We start from the raw sequence: 12,033 nt of genomic DNA, 5'->3' as shown, positions 1-12,033 counted from the left end.
CGGGAAGTTAATAGGGTGACAAGAATTCGTTAAAGGAGAGTGCATCCCAGACAGTTTGAAGCAAGAAACTTTGAGTTCAAGTGCATCTCAAGTTGCAAGATAAAGTCAAGAAAGTTGTCTCCGAATTGACGGAGGATATCCATTGTGAAGAGGGAATCACCCAACAAGGGTTCTGTACTTGACAAAGCACTAAACAAAATTGGAAAGCATATCACTGATATCAATGTCAAAGCTGTAAAAGAAACGTTGTGCGTGCTATTCCTTTTTCATTTAAGGTTGCATGTGGCATACTTGGTGTTCTTAGAGATTGGGAGGCCCTCTTTCAGATATCCAAACACTTATACCATTCGATACCCTTTTGAGCTTGTACTGATTTCTTGGACCTCCCCTCTTTTGGATCAAGTTAGATTCATACGAAAAAAAAAGTTTATGTCCCCATAAGTTTATTTTAAGAGGTTCATTCCAAAGGGAAAATTTCAACAAAAAAAAAAGAAGAAGAGAAAAATAGAGATAAAAAAAAAAGAAAAAAGGGAAAAAGAAAGAAAGAAAAAGAAAAAGGAAAATAGTAACAAAAAGTAGCCTTGTGAACTACGTTCGACCTGATTCTTGTCACCACAAGATACGTAGGCAGCCTCACGGTTCGATTGCACCAAATAAAATATTTCATGATCCCACGAAGTCGAGAGTAGGCAGAAATTCCATCTCAAAAAGAAAAAAATCAAATTCCCTTGCTTTAGAAATTGGGGCAAAGATTTTGAATGGATTTCAAAAGTTGTAAATAAATAAACTCGTTGTCATAGTTATCTTGAGCCTTTATGATATCATTTCTTTCTAATCCTGTCCAAAAGCCACATTACAGTCCAAAAAAGACCTCCCAGATAATCTTTGAGAGTGCTGAGTTTTGGCATGCCAAGGGTATATGATGTTTTACTATGGGTAATGCCTTGTCATCTGTAGAATCGGAGGAAACAAGAAGAAAAGAACAAAATAAGAGAGTCTTATGGTGAAAACCTTCACAGGCACCATAAGGCGACAGTGAGTCGAGAGAAATAACAAAATGAGAGAGGCTTGATAGTGAAAACCCTTCGGGCACTACAAGTCGAATAAGGATCAGGAATCGGATTGGATAATCGGAGCATTGAAACCCAGTTTCACGGCTTAGGGGGGTATAACAAGAGTTGAACATCAGACTTGCTTGACAGATTAGGTCACTTAATCCAAAGGTGCATGTCATGGTCATTAGAGTTGGTATCCATATCTGTTAAGTTTCTACTTTGTAGTTTTCTGGTTATGAATCATCTCTTTCCATTGTCTTTTACTTTGTTCCTTTTGTCTTGTTTACTCCCTCTTCCCGAGTCTGTTTGGTCAGAACAAGTGAGAAATGACTTCAAAATTTGCCACAAGTTTTCCAATTGCACAAAACGGGATCTGGCTAGCACATCAAAGTGTCATAAGTCAGGAAAGAACAGCAAGCGCACTAAGTTGGTAACAATCAACGTGCTTTGAGATTCATGTAAAATACAAAGGATCGGTATATGTCAATTCATGAACAATGCAACAGATAGAGGGTATTGGGTTTGAACGGATAAAGGGCATTTTCTGTGATAAGGTTGACAGAGAAAGTGGTTAACCAATAACAAGCAAGGTCTTCCAATTGAAAATCAAAGTTATCATGGCAAGTGAAGGAGCAATAGACCTCAAGGCCAAGGCCAGTGGCATATGTCAGGAAAGAACAACAAGCGAACTGAGTTGGTAAAAATCAACGTGTTTTGGGATTCACGTGAAGTACAAAGGACGGTAAATGTCAATTCATGAGCACAATGCAACAGATAGAGGGTTTGATTTTGAACGAATCAGGAGTATCTTCTGTGATAAAGGTGACAGAGAAAGTGGTCAGTCAATAAACAAGCAAGGTCTTTCGAGTTGAAATCAAAGTTATTATGGGAAGTGAAGGAGCAATTGCCCTAAAAGTCAAGGCTACAAACCAACCACCATATTTATAAACTCACAAGTTTTTTTTGTTTGAAACAGGGACGAAAATTGTGTCCCAATCAAAGATTGCAAGTTTGAATTTTTTTTTCAAATGTCGTGCCCAAATTTTGTCAGCACAAAGGTGGTTCGAGAAGGAATAAGAAAAATGTGTTCGATCTACAGGAACCCTCCATGAGGAAAAGCATGGTTCAGGGGCAAGGAATTTTGTTCGTTTTGCAGAGATCCTCTAGGAAGAGAGTGCGGCTCAAGTAAGTTCATTCTTGGCTTCTCAGGACCCTCCTGAATAATGGGACTTAATTTAAAATTTTCTAGACCCTCCTGAATAATGGGACTTAATTTAAAATTTTCAGGACCCTCCTAGATAATGGGACCTAGTTTCAAATTCTAACATGCATGAGTAACAAGATCTAGCCTAAGTCTTACCACAAAGAAATATAAGTTGGCTTTGAAGTTTTCATTCTTAAGATAGGATTCAATTCGAAATTTTCAGGACCCTCCTGAATAATGGGACTTAGATTTAAGACCTCCAAGATAACAGGATTTAGTGTAAGTTCTGTCGTAGGGAAATATAATTTAGCCTTAAAGTTGTCACGCTTAAGATGAGATTTGATTTTAACTTTCAGGATCCTCCTGGATAATAGAATTAGGTTTTAAGACCTTCATAGATAACGAGATTTAGCGAAAGTCATACCTTTAGGAAATATAAGTTAGCTTTAAAACTATCATTTAACTAGGAGTTTCCAGGACCCTCCTGGATAATAGGATTTAGCTTTTAAATTCTTAGAGATTTTGGGATACTATGATTCGATTAACACTCACATATGTTCCTGATATCGAACTGGAGCAAAAAAAATTCTTTTGTTTTGTTAGTTTTATTGTAATCAGGTTCACAAGCAGCAGTTTCAGAGGGGTCAGTTCAAATTATTGGAAATTAGGAGCCCACCTGGAGAACAAAGGGAAGCAGTTCAAGTTTCAAGGGAAGCAATTCAAGTTTCAAGGAAAAGTAATGCAAGTGTTCAGTAATTAGGAGCCCACCTGAAAAACAAAGGGAAGCAGTTCAAGTTTCGAGGAAAATCGGCGCAAGTGTTGGTAATCAGGAGCCCACCTAGAGAACGAAGGGAAGTAGCAATGTTCAAAGGAAGACAACAATCAGGAGCCCACCTGAAGAACAAAGGGAAGCAGCAATGTTCAAAAGAAGACAACAATCAGGAGCCCACCTGGAGAACGAAAGAAAGTAGTGAGGTACAAAGGAGTTCAGCAATCAGGAGCCCACCTAAGAACAAAGGGAAGCAGTTCAAGTTTCGAGGAAAAGAAGCGCAAGTGTTGGTAATCAGGAGCCCACCTGGAGAACGAAGGGAAGCAGTAATGATCAAAGGAAGACAACAATCAGGAGCCCACCTGGATAACGAAGGGAATCAGCAATGTTCAAGGAAGACACTAATCAGGAGCCCACCTGAAGAACGAAGAGAAGCAACAATGTTCAAAGGAAGACAGCAATCAGGAGCCCACCTGGAGAATGAAGGGAAGCAGTGAGGTTCAAAGGAGGTCAGCAATAAGGAGCCCACCTGAAGAACAAAGGGAAGCAGTTCAAGTTTCAAGGAAAAGCAGCGCAAGTGTTGGTAATCAGGAGCCCACCTGGAGAACAAAGGGAAGCAGCAATGTTCAAAGGAGGATAGCAATCAGGAGCCCGCCTGGAGAACAAAGGGAAGCAGCAAGGTTCAAAGGAAGTCGGCAATCAGGATCTCACCTGGATAACAAAGGGAGAACAAGGCAAGTTTCGGAGGAAAGGAAGATAATTCAAATGCTTGAAATCAGGAGCCCTCCCGGAGAACAAAGGGAAAGAAACAGTGGTCAAAGGAAGACGGTTCAAGTTCAGCAATCAGGCACCTACCTGGAGAATAAGAGAATTCACTTCAGAATACAATTCAAGTTAGCAACAAAAGAAGCCCGCGGTAAGAATTCGAGTCAATAGTCCGAGGTGATCAACAAAAGTTAGTAACAATAAAAAAAAAAAGGCAAGAAGTTAATCCAAATACAGAAGTTGATGAAAGATGTGGGCTGATCAATATATGGCCGAGGTCACAAGCACTGCATGTCTGGTCTTGATCCGAAAAGCTGAAGAAGGATGAACTAGAACCTGCAACTAGCAAGCATCAAGGTTCAAATCTAAAGTGTGCATGAAGAACCACTCAAAACTCAAGATCAAGCTTTAGAAGACTTATAGATAGGAATCTTGTAACTCGTAGTTGATAGGCTTAGCTAGTCTTTTTCATGGTTTGATTTTTGATGTAACATCAGGACCGCGGACCGGAACCTCGGCGAAACGGCACCTCGATTAGCTCTCCACCTCAGCATACTCCATCATCTCACTCACCTCTTAACTACACGTGGCCTGATTCCTTTATAGCCAAGGATATGTAGGCCGCTCAGATACCAGGACTCGGTCACATTTCCCTTTTCTCTTAGTTTTGGTCTCCTTAAATAAGGGTCGGGTCAAAAAACCTGTCTAGTCGTTCTTTGTTTGAAAATACTTCGTATTTCCAGTCAAAGAGGGGCAGTTGTAGACATGTGATTTTTGACCCTCCCCAAGATTTTTCATATTTTAGCACCTAAATATTTAATTTAGGCCTAATATAGCTATTTCAACTAATTTTAACTCTTTTACTTTATTTTATTGCAAGAAAAATGAAAATTACAAAAAAAATTGTTTCATTAATGTTTTGTAGTCATTTTTAATCTTAAAAAATACCAAAAAATAGTTTTATTTTAACGGTCAGTATTATTTTAATAGTTATTTTATTTAAGTAGGACTAATTAATAAATGAGGTCGTATTTTAATCTCGTTCGCAGGAAAAGGATAAAACTTGGGCTCGAGCAACCCATTTTTAGGTCTAATTTTGGACCTAGCCCATAATTCCCAAACCCATTAAGTTCAATATCCAATACCCATTAAGCTAACCCCAGGGACCCTTCTACACTCTTCTTTGGAACAAAAAATAAATAAAAAGACCCTAAGGACCTAAGAGCAATTAGCACAAAAATACACATTTAGACCTAGACCTATATAATAGGGGTAAGGCCTAATCAGCGAAAGGGAGCGAACACAAAAAAAGGGTCTTGATCTTCTGAACAAAAAGAAGAAACGGGCAGATAGGAGGAGGTGGGCAAGAAAATTGGGGATCTGAGAAAAAGAGGAAAATCCCAACACCTCTTTCCTCTTCACTACGGTTCCGAGATCCACTGTTCCGAGATCACTGTTCATCCTCCCTAAAACCAGCACTCGCATCGAAATGCCAAGTGATTCAAATCCCAGCTAGTTTCGGTCTTAGTTGTTTGAAAAATGGGGGTTTGAGTTGAGGATGACGATGGAGTAGTTGAGTTCCGACAAGATTTTGAGGTTTCATGGAGGTTCTCAGTTGGTCGCGACTAAGGAAAGTGTAAACCCAAGTTCATTTTTGAAAAGGCTTCTAAAGGTTCGTTAATTACCTATTACTTTTTTGCACTCATCTTTCAAATATAGAAGTTTTTCTTAGCAAAGTTGTTTGAATCTTCACGTCATCTGTTGAGCTTTTATGAGCTTTGTCATGTTTCGGTTATTTATTTATTGAGATTAATTATTTATTAGTATTAAGCTTGTCTAATTTCATTGGTAGAGTGAAATATGATATTTTTGTTTGTTTAAGCTGAATAATGAAAAGAGATTTGGGTCTACTGCTAGTGGGTTATGGGATCTAATTTGTTCGATTGGGTGTGGGCATATGCTACAAGAGAATTGGGTCTTACCTTGATTTTGCTTATTTCGCCTTTTCTAAAATGGCAAATTTGTTTAAAACTCAATAATTTCCAACATAATACTTCAAGAGCCATGGTTTCTGATTTAATTCGGCCTTAATTTATATTTGATCAATATATATTTATACCTTACTTTCTTGGATCAATAAAGCTACTATATGGCATGGATATAAAAGGACGTGATAGGAGTCTGAATGCATATTTGATAAATAAATAAATATATATATATATAAAAGTAAAGTAACTTGGTTGGAGGTTTATTCTTTCCATTTTTGTTTGATTTATTGCCATGCTGGACACAGGCTTTTCTATTGTGAAATTCATGGAGTTTGTCTCCTTGCTATTTGTTTGGATATAGCCATTGAGTTGGTTTTCTGGGATAATTGGTAATTGAAGTACTCGAGTGGTTAAACCATTTTATAATGTTTAAGAAAGGTTTGTTAAAGTGGATAAGTTGTTGTTTGGTTTAATTGGCGTAGAAACAAGTTTAGCAGGCAGTGAACTTTCGATAGTTAATTTGAATTAATAATATCGATAACCCATGGCCCTCGGATAATTAATGATAACTCTTTAGAAATCGAGGTGTGCCATTAATTAAATTTTTTATGGCCCTCGCAAACTTGAAAGTGCGTAGTTGCTTTAGACGCGCTATTTAAAATTAATTTCCTAAACTCGGGGGTACATTTCATGTGACCCGGTCTTAATTTCCAACAAGGTTAAATAGAACGTGTCATGAACCACGGGTGCATTTCATGTAGCGTGGCTTGCGATGTGTTTTAAATAACCTTGAATCAATTTTTTAAATAAATAAAAGCGGTTTTAAAGTTAAAAATGCACATAGGTTTAAAAGTGTTTTAAAATCAGATAATAGGCCAATAATATCAGTTGAGCGACCGTGCTAAAACCACGGAACCCGGGAATGTCTAACACCTTCTCCCGGGTTAACAGAATTTCTTACCCGGATTTCTGTGTTCGCGGACTATAAAACAGAGTCAATCTTTCTTCGATTCAGGATTTTTAACCGGTGACTTGGGATATCATAAATTATCCCAAGTGGCGACTCTGAATTTTAAATAAATAATCTCATTTCGATTGTCACTTAAATTGGAAAAATTCCCTTATCCCCTTGCGAGGGTAGTAAAAAGGAGGTGTGACATATATATATATATATATATATATATATATATATATATATATATATATATATATATATATATATATATATATATATATATATATATATATATATAGTGCATATGCATCACCATTTGATTTATAAGCATATACAAATATTTTTTATAATTTTTAAAGACTTTAAACCAATTTATTCCTACCTTTTATTATATATAAATATCCAATAAGTATCCTCTAAATTTTTTTATGATTATTTAATCGTACAAACTTTGCGTAATGGCTTCCTGGCCACTTAAACTTGTAGGGCTTTTGAAAGCCGATACATGAACTTTGGGTTTTCTCATTTGAACACTCCAACTTGACAAAATGGGTAATAATAAACACAGTTGACCATTGACCATGCCTATGTGGAAGCACTACAGCTGACATGTCTAAACTGTGTGCAAATCACGCTCCCAAGACGTGTGAATAGTATAGTTTTTACTTAAAAAAATTAGAATTAGAATAAAATATAAATAAAAAAGAAAAAAAAAGACTTTTCCAATTTTTTCATCTTCCCAGGGGTCCACCATGGATTAAGTGATGCTACGAACTTCACCAGACCATGCCGGAGCATGTAAGTTCAGAATCCTAGTGAAAGAGACTGAGTAGAACTGGAGGAGGCATTGGCATTTGGTCGAACACTGTTATATGAACAGTGTGCAGAATGATCATTTTGGATATTCGAAAGATTTCGCCCATGTAAGGTCCGGTTTGAAGGTTTGGAAACATTCTCCTGAGGAGCAGGAGTAGTTTGGCATTGGTTTTGACTCCTTTGGTTTGCCTGATCACCTTGCCCAGCCAACTGGTGAAGTTTTAAGTTTTCAACTTAGTGGTGATGGTTGATTTCTCGAATGGATTGAGCTGAATCTTTTCATAGAGGATCCATGGGTGTAGTAGAAGGGATTCCAATTGGAAATTGGTCTCCAATTGGCCCCGAATTGATAGGGGCATTTCGTCGAACAACTTGTTTAACAAGACTGTCTGAGCTTTTGGGTTGTAAAATTGGAGGAATTGGTTGGTATCCATATGCAATTGGAAGTGTAGGAGCATTCTCCTCATCAAGGCGAACATTTTGGTACCTTTCTTTTCCAATTTGGATACCTGGAACACCTTGCGCGTTCATTTTTGCCTCGCCGGAGTTCTGCTGCTAGTCGGAGGGGACGATTCTCGCGGTGGAATTGTCGAACTATGTTTCAGGCGTTTTTTTCCTTTTTGTATTTGTAACTTTTTTTTCTAATTTTGTATTTAAAAATGGGACCCACAAATAACACATGACAAGTAATAAATAGCTTAGCATGATGTGTTGTACATGTCAGCGCAATTGATATACATGCTTGGTGGATGTGTTTATTATTACCCATTTTGTCAAATTGGAGTATTCAAATGGGAAAATCCAAAGTTTGTGTATCGGCTTTCAAAAGCCCTACAACTTTAAGTGGCTAGGAAGCCATTACGCCTATAAACTTATCATTTATACCAACATGAGGCTTTAAATATTGTCAGTGCATTTTTATAATTATATTTTCATTTTTAGGGCTAATTGCACATTTTTGCAATAATAGCCCATATTAATGTATAATTATATTATGTAGGCATAAAATGACTTTTTATATTTTTATAATATTACGTATATTTTTAATCATTTTAGTGTACAAATGATATTTTTATTATTTATGTATTACTTTTATATATTATTATTTATTTATTAAATATTGGGTATTTAAAAACTAGCCTAAATTCTACCTATTTCAGACCAACCCCCATCCCAATCAACTAATACACTAGCCCAAATACCCCATCCAAAACCAAATAACCCCAGCCCAATCAAGTAAATCTACCGACCCAAAAAACCCCTCTTAAATCATGGCCGTTGATCTTTGAGATCAACGGCCCATATTACTCCTACTCTTTTAATTATGCCCAAACCCCCTAACCCTAAATAATTCTTACCTGTCTGCTGTCCTTAAGTCCTCTCGTCTCTCATCTCTCAAACCCTAGCCGTCTTTTCCAAATCACTCTCCTAATCCCACCTGACATGGGATTCCATGGATGTTTCTTGCCATATATCATCTCTCTTTGGTACTAGGTCCTTCTCTATACTGCTTGCCTAAACATGGCAGGCAGATCTTGTAAGAATCGAACCAAAATTGGTTCAAATTCTTGACATTTTCACTATTCCGTCTATGTTCATTCTTATTCTATTATGGGCATGGATCTTTGTGTATTCTTACTTACCCTGAAATTAGGGTTTCAAATCTCTTTTAGATCGAACCAAAACTAGTTCGATTCTTTGATTTTAAGCGATATTTTTGTCTATATTCATCTTATTTTATGCAACACTTGATGTTTTTTTTTTGAATCTGCTGATTTGTGTACTTTCCCTAACATTAGGATTTTGAAATTTCTCTCTTTTCCTTACTAATTTCGATTGCATGTGATGTTCTTTCCTTTCTAGTGTTTGACTGATGATTTTTCTTATTTGGGTGTTCGATTTCTACTGCTATATAAACCCATCCCATTTTCCCTTTGTACAAGACTGGAAATCGTTAAGAAACTCACTAAAACTGAACTTACTACTCTTTGTTCTCGTATACTCTTGTTCTATATACTGATTCCTGGCCGGCTGAAAGCCAAGGCCTGAAATTCAAGATTTTTGCTACTGTAGACTTTGCTCTTACTTGTTTTTTGCTTAACTGGTGAGTTGTTGAACCCTTTACAATTTTGTTCCTATGTATTTATAACTTGCATATGTTTTCACTTCTGAAGTTCATAGCTTAATGTGTTTTCTGGGCTGTTCTCGTATGCAATTCTGACGGTCTTACTTCAATTAGGCCTTTCTAATTTAAATTCCATTATATTTGTAGTTTGAGACATGCTTAGACTTAAGTTAATTAAGTTCTCTTTAAGTCTGCCTAGCCTATGTGTTACTGATGTTTAGATCCTTTGCACGTTAGCCATCTCCTTAGTGTTTCAATTGGTTATTAACCCTGTTACTTGAACATGTTTTTCATATGCCCTCTTATGGATTAGTTGACTAAACATGAATGTATTCATTAAGTACCTAGCATAAGTTTGTCTCTGAACTTGGTATGATGATATGCAACATGTTTGATCCTGTATGCTTCTACCATGTCTTCTCAGTAACTGCCTTAATTTGTTCTCATTTTGTTAAAATATGTTGCCAACTGATATGATCCTTTCTTGTAACGCTAGCACCTACACTTAACATAATCTGAACCTTTTTCTTACTATGAGTCTGTGTACATTAATCTTGCAAACTTGTCTTGTTAATATATGTATTATGTGTTAGAACTTATTTTTTGAAACTTTGTTAAGTCTGTTTTTAAAACCTAAGCATGTTCTATCACCTGTTCTATGTGCTCAATTTGAATATGTTTGTGTCCCTCCGTGTTGTCCCTTAGCTAGTCTATTCCCTTATTGCTTGGTCTCTTTGAGTTCTTATTCTTTGCGGGCTGAAAGCCAAGGCTACTTAGGTTCTATCCTTTGACCTCCCTAGTGTGAGCACTGCTCGAGGTTCAATTGAGACCCTTGTGAACTCTGACACATTAGGACTTTGTCCCTAGTCATTCTCTGAATTATTTATGTCAGCCTCCCTAGTGTGAGCACTGCCCTAGGTTCTTGAAACCCTTGGGAACTCTGACATGCTAGGGTCATGGTTTTATATGCTCAACTCTGTTTTCTACCTACTGGGTGAATCAATTGGTTTCTGGTTGCCTTATGTCAATGAAGATGTAATTTCTGGGTTGCTGTAAACCATGAGAATGAAGGCCTGGCCTGGCTGGATGTATCTTTGGGCCTGTTGTAGGTTCACTATAGTTATTTATTTCTGTAATTTATGCCATTCATTTGGGTCTATAATAACATTGTAATAATAATTGAGGTATTAGTAAATTTCTAAAAGTAAATATTTATATTCCATGATTCGAAGTCATAAATTATTAACACTAGTCCCAAAAGATATTTAGAAAATATGATTAAATTACTTCAGAGGAAAAAATAATCTAATGGAGAATTGTACGTGATGAGTCGCTCAAGGTTTGAGCTATGAAAGGAGAGTGCGGAATCGGAATAGGAAGTTAAAACTAAGTAAAAGTTATACTATGTTATGATAAAAATCAAAATATGGTGGATGTCTACTCTTCCTCCATGATCTTTCTCTCAAATGGTTAATGACATATTCAATGACATATTTTCTATGTTCAATGACATATTCCATGACATATTTTCTTCACTTTTCATGCCTATATAAATGTCTTGTAATAGATAGGAAAATACACACAATTAAAGAAGAAAATCTCTTCCTTCTCTCTATCTCTATTTCTTGTATATGTTTTACTAAATTGCTTTTATTTCTTGTTCATGTTTTACTAAATTGCTTTTATTCCATAACACGTTATCAGCACGAGTCTCTAACCAATTCTAACCACTTGTATATATATATCTACAAAAAATTTCCTACATCCAGAAAGATTACAATTAGAAGTCATACATATCATCACATGGTTAAATATAAAGAGAAACTACATATGGTAAGTAATGAAATGTAAGAAGGTATGATTATCTTATACTTGTCATTCCTTTAAAATCTCATATACACACAACTTCGTACTACACCTGTATTGCATAAGCACATATTAATATTACATCTTTTATATCACATGAATGGAATAAATTTTTTGAAGTTCTATATGTTAAAATCATAGTAACAGTTAATTGTTGATATGATGCATGTCATGGTAACCAAGGATATTTTATATAAATTGTCTTATGCATATTTATGTGTTAACTATCTTCAATCTGTCCTGCCGTTTTTAACATTTTCTTTTACTTGGATGAATATTTTTTTTCTTTTGGATTTTTACACTTGCATATAGTACCAAAAAAAAGGAATAAAAAATAAAATAAAATTGGTCATACTGATTAAAAGCATAAATCATCTTGAAGAAAACAAGAAATACTTCACATCTTTATCTAGGTTGATTAATTACTTCAAAAGCTATTGAGAAAGTATACTTCATAATTTATGGTCGTATCATTTGAAAGCAAACAATG

General features: G+C 36.0%; 1 long non-coding RNA gene across 1 annotated transcript; it reads left to right on the top strand.

Annotated features, from left to right (window-relative positions):
• Positions 1–4,903: 4,903 nt before the first annotated feature.
• Positions 4,904–8,289, top strand: LOC107808664 (uncharacterized). The gene is made up of 2 exons (XR_001653212.2): positions 4,904–5,465; positions 7,480–8,289. It is a non-coding gene; the product is annotated as an uncharacterized LOC107808664 (long non-coding RNA).
• The last annotated feature ends 3,744 nt before the right edge of the window (positions 8,290–12,033 follow it).

The sequence above is a fragment of the Nicotiana tabacum genome, chromosome 7 (genome assembly GCF_000715075.1).
Source record: "Nicotiana tabacum cultivar K326 chromosome 7, ASM71507v2, whole genome shotgun sequence".
NCBI lineage: Eukaryota > Viridiplantae > Streptophyta > Magnoliopsida > Solanales > Solanaceae > Nicotiana > Nicotiana tabacum.
This window is presented reverse-complemented; position numbering and strand designations above follow the sequence as displayed.